The sequence below is a fragment of the Myotis brandtii genome, unplaced genomic scaffold, assembly GCF_000412655.1.
Source record: "Myotis brandtii unplaced genomic scaffold, ASM41265v1 scaffold312, whole genome shotgun sequence".
NCBI classification, from domain to species: domain Eukaryota; kingdom Metazoa; phylum Chordata; class Mammalia; order Chiroptera; family Vespertilionidae; genus Myotis; species Myotis brandtii.
Window position 1 is genome coordinate 1,164,425 of NW_005361955.1, and position 10,144 is coordinate 1,174,568.

Sequence of the window (10,144 nt, forward strand, 5' to 3'; positions counted from 1 at the left end):
GATTGTGGGGCCTGACTCTGCCACTGGGGCCTGTGTCTTCCAATTGGCCTGTATTTGTTGTAAGGACCCAGAGAGAAGAAGGGGAACAAGTTTTTCGATGCAATGGATTTGACCAACAGACAAAGGCGAGTGCCGGGCTATGTCTAATGTACACAGAGACACCAGCTCTGAGTCCGTCTCGCTAAAGGGAGCTCAGGGCCTCTTTGCAGAGCCTTCTGGTGGTTTCTGTTTCCTTGCTGAGGCCGTCCTCCCTGGGAAGCCTGGGGCCCATTCTCAGCTCCAGCTCAGTGGGTCTTCTCCATTGACAGAGGGTGAGAATAAAATGTAACTTCAAAGAAAGTAGATTCAGAAATGATAGTTTCAAACAAACAAAAATTAAATAATTTCTCCAAAACATCTAAATCCTAATGTCACCTCAGGAATCATGTCATGGAGGATAGCAGGCTTTTCTGAACTATACATGAGTATACACATTTCCCTGAGTAAATACAAAGAAAAACACTGAACCAAAGAAAATAGTGAGGGTAAGAGTCTCCAGCAATACTAAAGCAAATTTATTACAGTACCCAACAAAGGAGCAGGGTGGGAAACTTTCTGGAGAAAGCAATTTGGAAGCTGTTGAGAAAGAGCAACTTAGCAGCAATTATAAGAATGCTACCATGCCCATTAGCGTACTGTATTCAGTAGCATTCAAGTTTACTATCTCATTCTTTGCATAAACAAAGACAATTATAAATTAATGACAGTAAACTAAATTTGAGGAACCTGAGTGGTGGGGAAAAAAAATACCAGTAGGAAAAAGTACAACTCACTTTAAAAATACCTACATTAAAACATTTACAAATACTTACATTTTTTGCCGTCATGTCAAATTGTATTCGGTTTAAAATTCTGTAAAGCCATTAAGAACAAAAATAAAAACTTTGTCTTCAATAATTTCTTAAAAAAGCATCCTGTTAAAGAAGGAAAAGAGAATGGTAATGTAATAATAATAGGCAACATTTATGTCATATTTACTATGTGATATATATATATATTGTTCTTTAAGTAAATTATTTAAATTAATCCTCACAACAAAACTATAAGATATGTACCATTTTAATCCCCATTTTCCAAATAAAAATTGGGGTTTAAAGAGGTTAAATATTTTGATCAAATCAACTCCGCTAACAAGTGATAGGGCCTGGGTTTTGAACTATTATACTATGCTGCTTTAGGCAACCCACTGAAAGAAAGAGGGCTTCTTGGAGAAATAGCCAATTCCAGGGTTGGGGCAGGATATGTACAAGATAAACCTAGAACATTTTATTGTATCTAAAGTAAGGAAGGGCTCAAAAAATGAGCTTACAACCAGACAATGAACACCAAAGTACATATTGATAGCAATAGGTTATAACAGACTATAAACCCATTGAATAAAATAATATTCCAGGAGTCCACACTGATATGAACAAATAACGAGGAAGGGGAAGCTCTTCTTTGTAATACAATGCCAAGTAATAAGTACAGGGTGTGGCAAAAGTAGGTTTACAGTTGTCCATATGGAAAATACAAGTTAATTAATAGATAACAATACAAAAATAAACTGTGTTTCATGTACTCAAAACTGTAAACTTATTTTTGCCCCACCCTGTATAAAGGAGTGATGCAGTTAGAAAAACCCCAATTTGTGGTTTTCTATAAAGGATTGGGCAAGAATTATTGATAAACACTAAAACTAGCCGATGACAATTGGTGAGAAATATATTTACATACTTTTGAAATATCTCCCCACAAAATACACATTAATTCAAATTTTACAGTAAAAAAAACCTGATACACACCATTTTAGCCAAAGTGATCAAAGCTACCAAATGACCACTAACAATGAGACAAACCAACATTTGCATCTCCTCAAGTGGACTAAGATGGATATAATTTCTGAGGTTTTCCACCCAAAATGCATAACCTAAATCTAATTTTAAGGAAACAGAAAAATTAAAATGGAGAAACATTCTGTAAAAGAATGGACTGAATTCTTGTAAAATACTGGTGTCACTAGAAACAAAAGAAGCCTGAGAAACATTCCCAAATTAAAAATTGGGAGTTCAAAGGAAGAAGGAAAGGGCAAGAACTAATGAAATAAGAAAAAAGTCAAAATAACAACTGGTTTTAAGTGCCTTGCTTGAAGTACAGACCTAATAAGTAAAGTAGCATTGTTAGCGGAGGGGAAAGTGCATGAATTTTTTTTTTTTTAATCTAGGCTCAGTCTCAGCTCTGAAACTTATTAGCTGTGTGACCCTGACCAAGTGACTTAACCTCTTTGAGCTTCAGTATCCTCATCTGAAAAATAGATATACTGAGTTTTTTAGGGTTATGTTAGGAGTAAATTAGATACAGTCGAAGTGAAAATCATCAAATCCACCAAGGCAATGTGCCAAATGCCCTCCAATTTATACATACTAGTAAACACTGAATACTTCTAACCACAAAAAATTTCAATTTAAATATATTGAAGATTACCTTATTACTGACTGAAATGTAGTTATCACAAAAATCAGTAAGGTCTTTCCTATCCAAAGTACCTGTTAAATTTTAGAAACCTGCCATATCTGTCTAAGGCAGACACTGTTGCCTACCCAATATCATTTACCTCTTCTTCCTTAGAAGTTGAAGGTGGCCATGTGTTCAATTAAAAACACTACACTCTCAGTTTCCCTCTCAGACAGGCTGACCATACAATGCAATTCTGACTAATTCTGGCCAATCTATATAAATAAAAGCCTAAGCGACCATTATAACGGAACGATCGGCTGGTAGCTATGATGTGCACTGACCACCAGGGGGCAGATGCTCAACACAGGAGCTGCCCCCTGGTGGTCAGTGCGTTCCCACTGCCAACCTCCCGCAGCTGGCCAACCTTTCGTAGTCCCTCCCCACAGCCGGCTGGCCCTGGCCCTAACTGGCCCTGATCGGGACTGGGCGAGATGGCCCTGATCGGCCCTGATCGCCAGCCAGGCCGAGGGACCCTACCCATGCATGAATTTGTGCACCGGGCCTCTAGTCTATATAATAAAAGCCCAGTGACCATTACGGCGGAACGACTGAAACAACGAGCCAATATGACACACCGGCCGCATGGGGCCATCACCAGCGCCACTGCTGAGCCCGAAGGCCCCGGGGCCAGTTGCACGGCCGCAGCCAAGGCGCTGATAAAGAACAATGCGAAGGTGGCCAGCGTGAGTGTGCAGCTTGAGATGAAGGCTCTGTGGGATGAATTCAATCAGCTGGGCACCAAGATGATCATTATCAAGACTGGCAGGTCAGGGAGCCCCTCTCCCTGCTGTGACCCTCCCCACGTGGCACCAGTCTCGGGCAGTGGGTTTTGACCCGATCCATACGAACGAGACTGAGAAGCGGGGTCGGGGGGCACAGCCTGGCCACCTGCAGGTCCTTCTTGGCGCGAGCCAGCTCCTTCGCTCTCCAAGTCTTGGCTCTAGCAACAGCCGCCTGGCACGCCGGGCCGGAGGGTACTGCTTGGAAGGCCAGGAAGGCGGCGGAGATAAACCCTGTGTATGTGCCGTCCAACCAGCAGCCCAGGACCCGGCGCCAGAAACAGACTGTCTCAGAGCACACTGAGCTTGAGGGGAAGGCCTTGCCACCAGCCAGTTTCTGGTGGATCCCACCTCAAAGGAAACTCGGTCTTTAGTTCCTTAGTTCAGTCTATCCCAGCTAAAGAGGAGCAGCTGGGCACATTTTAGGGGAGAATTAAGACTCTAAAACAGTGTGTTCTGTTCCATGGAGATTGCTACCCAGTTGTCTTAGGCCTAAATTCCTGGTGATTGTGGGGCCTGACTCTGCCACTGGGGCCTGTGTCTTCCAATTGGCCTGTATTTGTTGTAAGGACCCAGAGAGAAGAAGGGGAACAAGTTTTTCGATGCAATGGATTTGACCAACAGACAAAGGCGAGTGCCGGGCTATGTCTAATGTACACAGAGACACCAGCTCTGAGTCCGTCTCGCTAAAGGGAGCTCAGGGCCTCTTTGCAGAGCCTTCTGGTGGTTTCTGTTTCCTTGCTGAGGCCGTCCTCCCTGGGAAGCCTGGGGCCCATTCTCAGCTCCAGCTCAGTGGGTCTTCTCCAGGCCCCTCCCCCTGGGTTCCCCCCACAATCATCCCCCCACCCCGATGAGGGGTGGGGCCAGCTGACCAACTGCCCGTGGCCCCTCCCACCAGCTGGCCCAGCCCAATCAGCCCCAATCAGAGCAGGCGGCTGGACACCACCTGTGCACAAATTCGTGCACCGGGCCTCTAGTCTATATCTATAAAAGCCTAAGCGACCAAATGATGGGTTGACCGGTCACTATGATGCACACTGACCACCAGGGGGCAGACGCTCAATGCAGGAGCTGCCCCCTGGTGGTCAGTGTGCTCCCACAGTGGGAGTGGCACTCAGCTGACCAATGGGCGCCGGGCGCCAGCCTCACGGCTGGTGAGCACAGGTGCGGCAGCACAAGCCTCTCCTGCCTCTATTGCAGTGCTACTGAGTGGTGGCGGCAGCAGGCACAGAGGTGCCTGGCCCGGTCTCGGGCCCCTCCCTGGCCGCCTGCTGCTTTGGGCACTACTACATCCTTTGGGGGATGTCGGACTGCCGGTTTCAGCCCGATCCCCGCAGGCCATCAGGCCAAAACCGGCAGTCCGACATCTCCCGAGGGGTCCCAGATTGCGAACGGGCGCAGGCCAGGCTGAGGGACCCCACTGGTGCATGAATCTGTGCACCAGGCCTCTAGTGAAATATAAGCAGACATTGTTGGGCTGGGCTACCAGATTTGGCTTGTTTTTTCCCTTCTCCCCCTTTCTTCATGTCCAGAGTATGGTTGTAATAGCATATAGTCCATGCATATGCTTCATTACTATATTTAGTATTCATTTGTGTATTAAATTTCTTAAGGACTGTGTTATACAGTGGCACTGTGCTATTCTCCCAAATAAAAGATATTAAGAGTGTTACTATTTCAGCACACTATAGAGATTGGCTACCAATAAAAATACTGCTTTAGCCCTGGCTGGTATGATCAGTGGTTAGAGCATTGGCCTGCACATCAAAGGGTCACAGGTTTGATTCCCAGTCAAGGGCATGTACTTGGGTTACAGATTGGATATCAGGTCAGAGCAGATGTGGGAGGCAACCAATCGACGTGTCTTTCACATTGATGCCTCTCTTTCTCTGTGTCTTCCTCTCTCTCTCTCTCTCTCTCTCTCTCTCTCTCCCCCGCCCTCCCTTCCCCTCCCTTCCACTCTCTCTCAAAATCAATGGGGAAAAACTATCCTCAGGTGAGGATTAACAACAAAAAATACTGCTTTAGCCACATAATTTTGTTTAGTACTGTATTCCCTTTGTATCTTCTCTCCAGAGCTAGCACAGATTGGAACTTCTAAATGTTACCTAAAAGATAAATGTTTGAAAGAGAGCCAAAGTGCATGAATTTCTTGAGCAAATTTACCTTAATGTCTCTGTGCCTCAACTTTTTCATCTGCAAAACAGTAATAGTTTATCTACTTAATTAAATGAGTCAAGGTATGAAAAATAATTAGGATACTGACTAGCACAAGGTTAGCACTCAACTCATGTTACGGGAAAAAAGCAGTTCACTGATTTCTCGTGACAAATTAAGGTTTTTTTTCCGCTAAAATAAATAATACACAATTTACATATAGTGCAAGTGAAAAATACCACAACATAAATCCAATTTAAAACAGGAAAAATTGTGGTTAAGAAAAACTTCTAAAAGTAACAAGATTAGGCAGTAACTTCATTCATTAATTTATTTATTCATCCAGAAATCACTGAACATCCACTATGTGTAAGGCACTTAATCCAGGTACTGGAGATATCCTAGTAAATGAGAGAAACAGCATAAACCTTCAAATGTAATTTAAATTATATAAAGTTACAGTAAGATAAGTGTTACAAAAGGAAATGGGATTGTGACAGATCTGCTTCATTTGATTACAAATAAATAAGTATGCTATATTGGCTTTGAGTTAGAGCTTTTAACCTTTTAACTAAAATGTATACATTTCTAAGTATTTTTAAAGCTTTTGACTTTTACATTGTCTTTAAGCTACAAATTATTTGAAATGTATGACTTAAACCAAGTGTCTAGAAAGTAAATAAACATGGCACGGAGCGTTTCAAGATATTGCCATCTTTGGACAGCACCGGTAATTCTCAAAGATAAGCTAATGCATTATGTTTTACCCAGACTCAACTATTGTACACTTCTTCCTGCCACCAAGTTTTCTGTTGGTTAAAAAAATAAATCGGATTTCTTCTTCCACCTTCATGAACACATTATGTCAAGCTCAAAAAGTCAATCTATGTGACCTCACCATCTGCCACGATCTCTTGTCAGTTTCAGACAATATAACTCCCACAGATGGTCTCAAAATGCAAGCCCTTTTCCTTTCCAACCACAATTTAGTAGTTCTGGCCACAAAGCCTTTTAAAATGGTATACCATTAATCAAAATACAACGAAGAAAAAAAGCAAAGTTATAAATACATTTGTAGAATTAACATCACTTGAATCAGAGTTTGTAGACTTTCTAACACTGCTTTAAAAGATGCTACTAAAACTTTAATTTCAGCAAAGACAGTATATTTACGTGGAAGATAATATTAATTTTAAATATGAATTCACGTTTCAAAGTTTGGAAAATATGCATATTTAGGCACTCCTTTAAGTGCTTCACATGTAGGATCTCACATAATCCGTTCCAGAACTCTATCAGGTAAATATACTATTTGCATTTTACAGATGACAAACGGAACTTTACAGCTGAAGTAATTTGCCCAGTTAACCAACTGTGTAAATGGCAATGCCAGAAGATCAACCCAAGAACTAGCAAAAAAACACACAAAGAAAACTAGCAGACATGTTCTTACCCACTACACTAAATTACAAAATATATCTGACTTGAGATACAATAAATTTATCCTCAAAATATAGCAAAAAATGTAATTATTATAATAAACCCATATAAAAGAATATCTTACTATACCAAAAGAAGCCTTCAGAATTTCATATAGAACAAGTATATATCATTGGATCAGATTTTCACCCTTTTTAGTTCCTTCTTTTATTAATTTCAGTATTAAATTAAAATTTTCTTAGTAACTTCATTTCTTTTTATAGTTTCATAGGAGTCCTTTACATCATTATATCATAACTGGAGGCCTGGTGCACAACATTCATGCATGGGGGTGGGGGGATGTCCCTCAGCCTGGCCTGCACCCTTTCGCAGTCCTGGAGCCCTTGAGGGATGTCCAACTGGCGGCCTAAGCCATCAGTCAGACATCCTTGGCGCTGCCACAGAGGCGGGCCACTGCGCTCGCCAGCAGTCAGCCCGGCTTGTGGCTGAGCAGTGCTCCCCCTATGGGAGCACACTGACCACCAGGGGGCAGCTCCTGGCTTGAACATCTGCCCCCCCGGTGGTCAGTGTGTGTCATAGCAACTGGTCATTCTGCCGTTCAGTCGATTTACATATTACCCTTTTATTATATAGGACTGATTGAACTAGTTCCTGGCTGATGAACACTTTATAGAATTCCTGTTTCTAAACAGTTGGCAGTAATCACATTTTAATGACTCAATCCTTCATATTTGATCTGGTCTCTGACTACCTCTCCAAGTCTGTGTTGAACCACTTTCCCATACCCTTCTCTGATCTAGTTCCATTGGCCTTTTGTCAGCTCCTCAAACACATGCTCCTCCTGCCTCAGGGCCTCTGCACATGCTGTTCCCTTTGCCTGGAACTTTCACCAATGGTTAATTTCTCCTCCTTTGGATCTCCTCTCAAATAACACTTTTTCTGAGAGAACTGTTCCTCTCCCACTACCCAGACTAGGTCAGAGGTCTCTACTTAATGCTCTCCCCTACTTTCTCCTTTTTTAGTACACATCGGTTGTCATTACCTGTTTATTTGTGTAATTATCAAAATGTGGTCTATCTCTGCCAACTAAAATGTAAGTTCCTTGAGGGCAGGGAACCTACCTATTTTATCCAGTGTTTGGCACGTGGTTAGAACTCAAGTAATATTTATTTTTTGTTTTTAAAGAACTATTTAGTAAATTAATTATATAGTCAATGTTATATTTATTTTCACCCTTTAATAATGTATGATAATCCCACTTACTATGACTTGGCAACAGAAAATGAAAAGAAATGTAAACATTTAACACAGTCACACATCTGAAATATCACTAAGCTATATAGCTGAACTTTGAGTATCACTTTCCTATCATGAACAAAAAGTGTTTTAGAACTGCCCTGGCCGGTGTGGCTCAGTTGGCTGGGTGTCAACCTGTGCACTAAAAGGTTGCTGGTTCGATTCCTGGTCAGGGCACATGCCTAGGTTGTGGGCTCAATCCCTGGTGGGGGATGTGCAGGAAGTAGTCGATCAATGTTTCTTTCTCTCCCTCTCCCTTTCTCTCTTTCTAAAAATCAATACAACTATATTTTTATATTCTATGGGGGAAATTTTTAATAGGGTAAACTTAATTTCGCTAATTTTAAAGTAAAATGAATAGTAAGCAAGAGTAAAATTTTAAAAACACTTTTACGTACTAAAAGCTGAAACCACTGACATTTTACACTTAAAAAAAATAATTGCTTTCATATTCATTGCTCACTTATTTAAATTGAAAAAGAATTTTTCCAGACTCTACAATGATAAAAACTGGTTAATATTACAAGCAATTAATGACAATTTTAACAGAGTCTTCTACATAAGTGCAGTGAATAATGAATCATGTTGTCTGAGCACTGCTCATTTGTTTATTATTCAGTCTTACTGCCTACCGCATGTCAAACCCTAGGCTGAGCATTGAAGACACAGCGAGAAACAGTAACAGTCCCCGCCTCCATGGAGTCTGCATACTCACTAAGAAGGCAGGCATTAGGCTGCCACCACCATGTTTGGCTGCTTAGTGAAGGGAAGCTGGTGCAAACAGCTGCACAGCAAATGGCAGACGATAAATTAGTTTTTGATTTGCCTGATTATGAAAATATTAACCATGTTGTGGTTTTTATGCTGGGAACAATCCCATTTCCTGAGGGAATGGGAGGATCTGTCTACTTTGCCTATCCTAATTCAAATGGAATGCCAGTATGGCAACTCCTAGGATTTGTCACGAATGGGAAACCAAATGCCATCTTCAAAACGTCAGGTCTTAAAGCTGGAGAAGGAAGCCGGCACCCATTTGGAGCCATGAACATTGTCTGAACTTCATCTGTTGCTCAGATTGTAATTTCAGTGGAATCATTGGACAGTGTGGCTTAGCAGACTCCTGTAGGTAATGCTGCTGTATCCTCAGTTGATTCATTCACTCAATTCACACAAAAGATGTTGGACAACGGCTACAATTTTGCTTCATCATTTGCTATCTCTCAGGCCATTATGACACCAAGTCCCTCTGGAACATTCATTCTAGCAAATGTGGTTCTGAAATGGTATGAGAACTTTCAAAGATGACTAGCATAGAACCCTCCCTTTTGGAAAACATAATTTGAATAAAATAATTTTTAATGGATTCTGAAATTTGTTATGTTTTGAAGATAAATGACTCCTTTTAAAAGCATGAAGTCAAAAGGATCATGAAACCTGTTTAAAAACTGCTTAGTGACTGTGTAGCTTAATTAAAAATAAATAAAAGAAAAACATTGAGCCAAAACCAGTTTGGCTCAGTGGATAGAGTGTCGGCCTTCGGACTGAAGGGTCCCAGGTTCGATTCCGGTCGGGGGCGTGTGCCTGGGTTGCGGGCACATCCCCAGTGGGAGATGTGCAGGAGGCAGCTGGTCGATGTTTCTCTCTCATCGATGTTTCTGGCTCTCTGTCTCTCTCCCTTCCTCTCTGTGAAAAATCAATAAAATGTATTTAAAAAAAAAAAAAGAAAAGAAAAAATGAAAATATGTTCCTCATTAATGAACTTTCCCCTTATGCTTTAAAAATTATTTGGAGGCGCCCTAACCGGTTTGGCTCAATGGATAGAGTGTCACCCTTTGGACTCAGGGGTCCCGGGTTCGATTCCGGTCAAGGGCATGTACCGTGGTTGTGGGCACATCTCCAGTAGGGGGTGTGCAGGAGGCAGCTGATCGATGTTTCTC

At 41.7% G+C, this 10,144-nt stretch overlaps 1 pseudogene; it reads left to right on the top strand.

The window, feature by feature from the left end:
* Positions 1-8,952: 8,952 nt before the first annotated feature.
* LOC102245830 lies at positions 8,953-9,545 on the top strand (annotated as a pseudogene).
* The last annotated feature ends 599 nt before the right edge of the window (positions 9,546-10,144 follow it).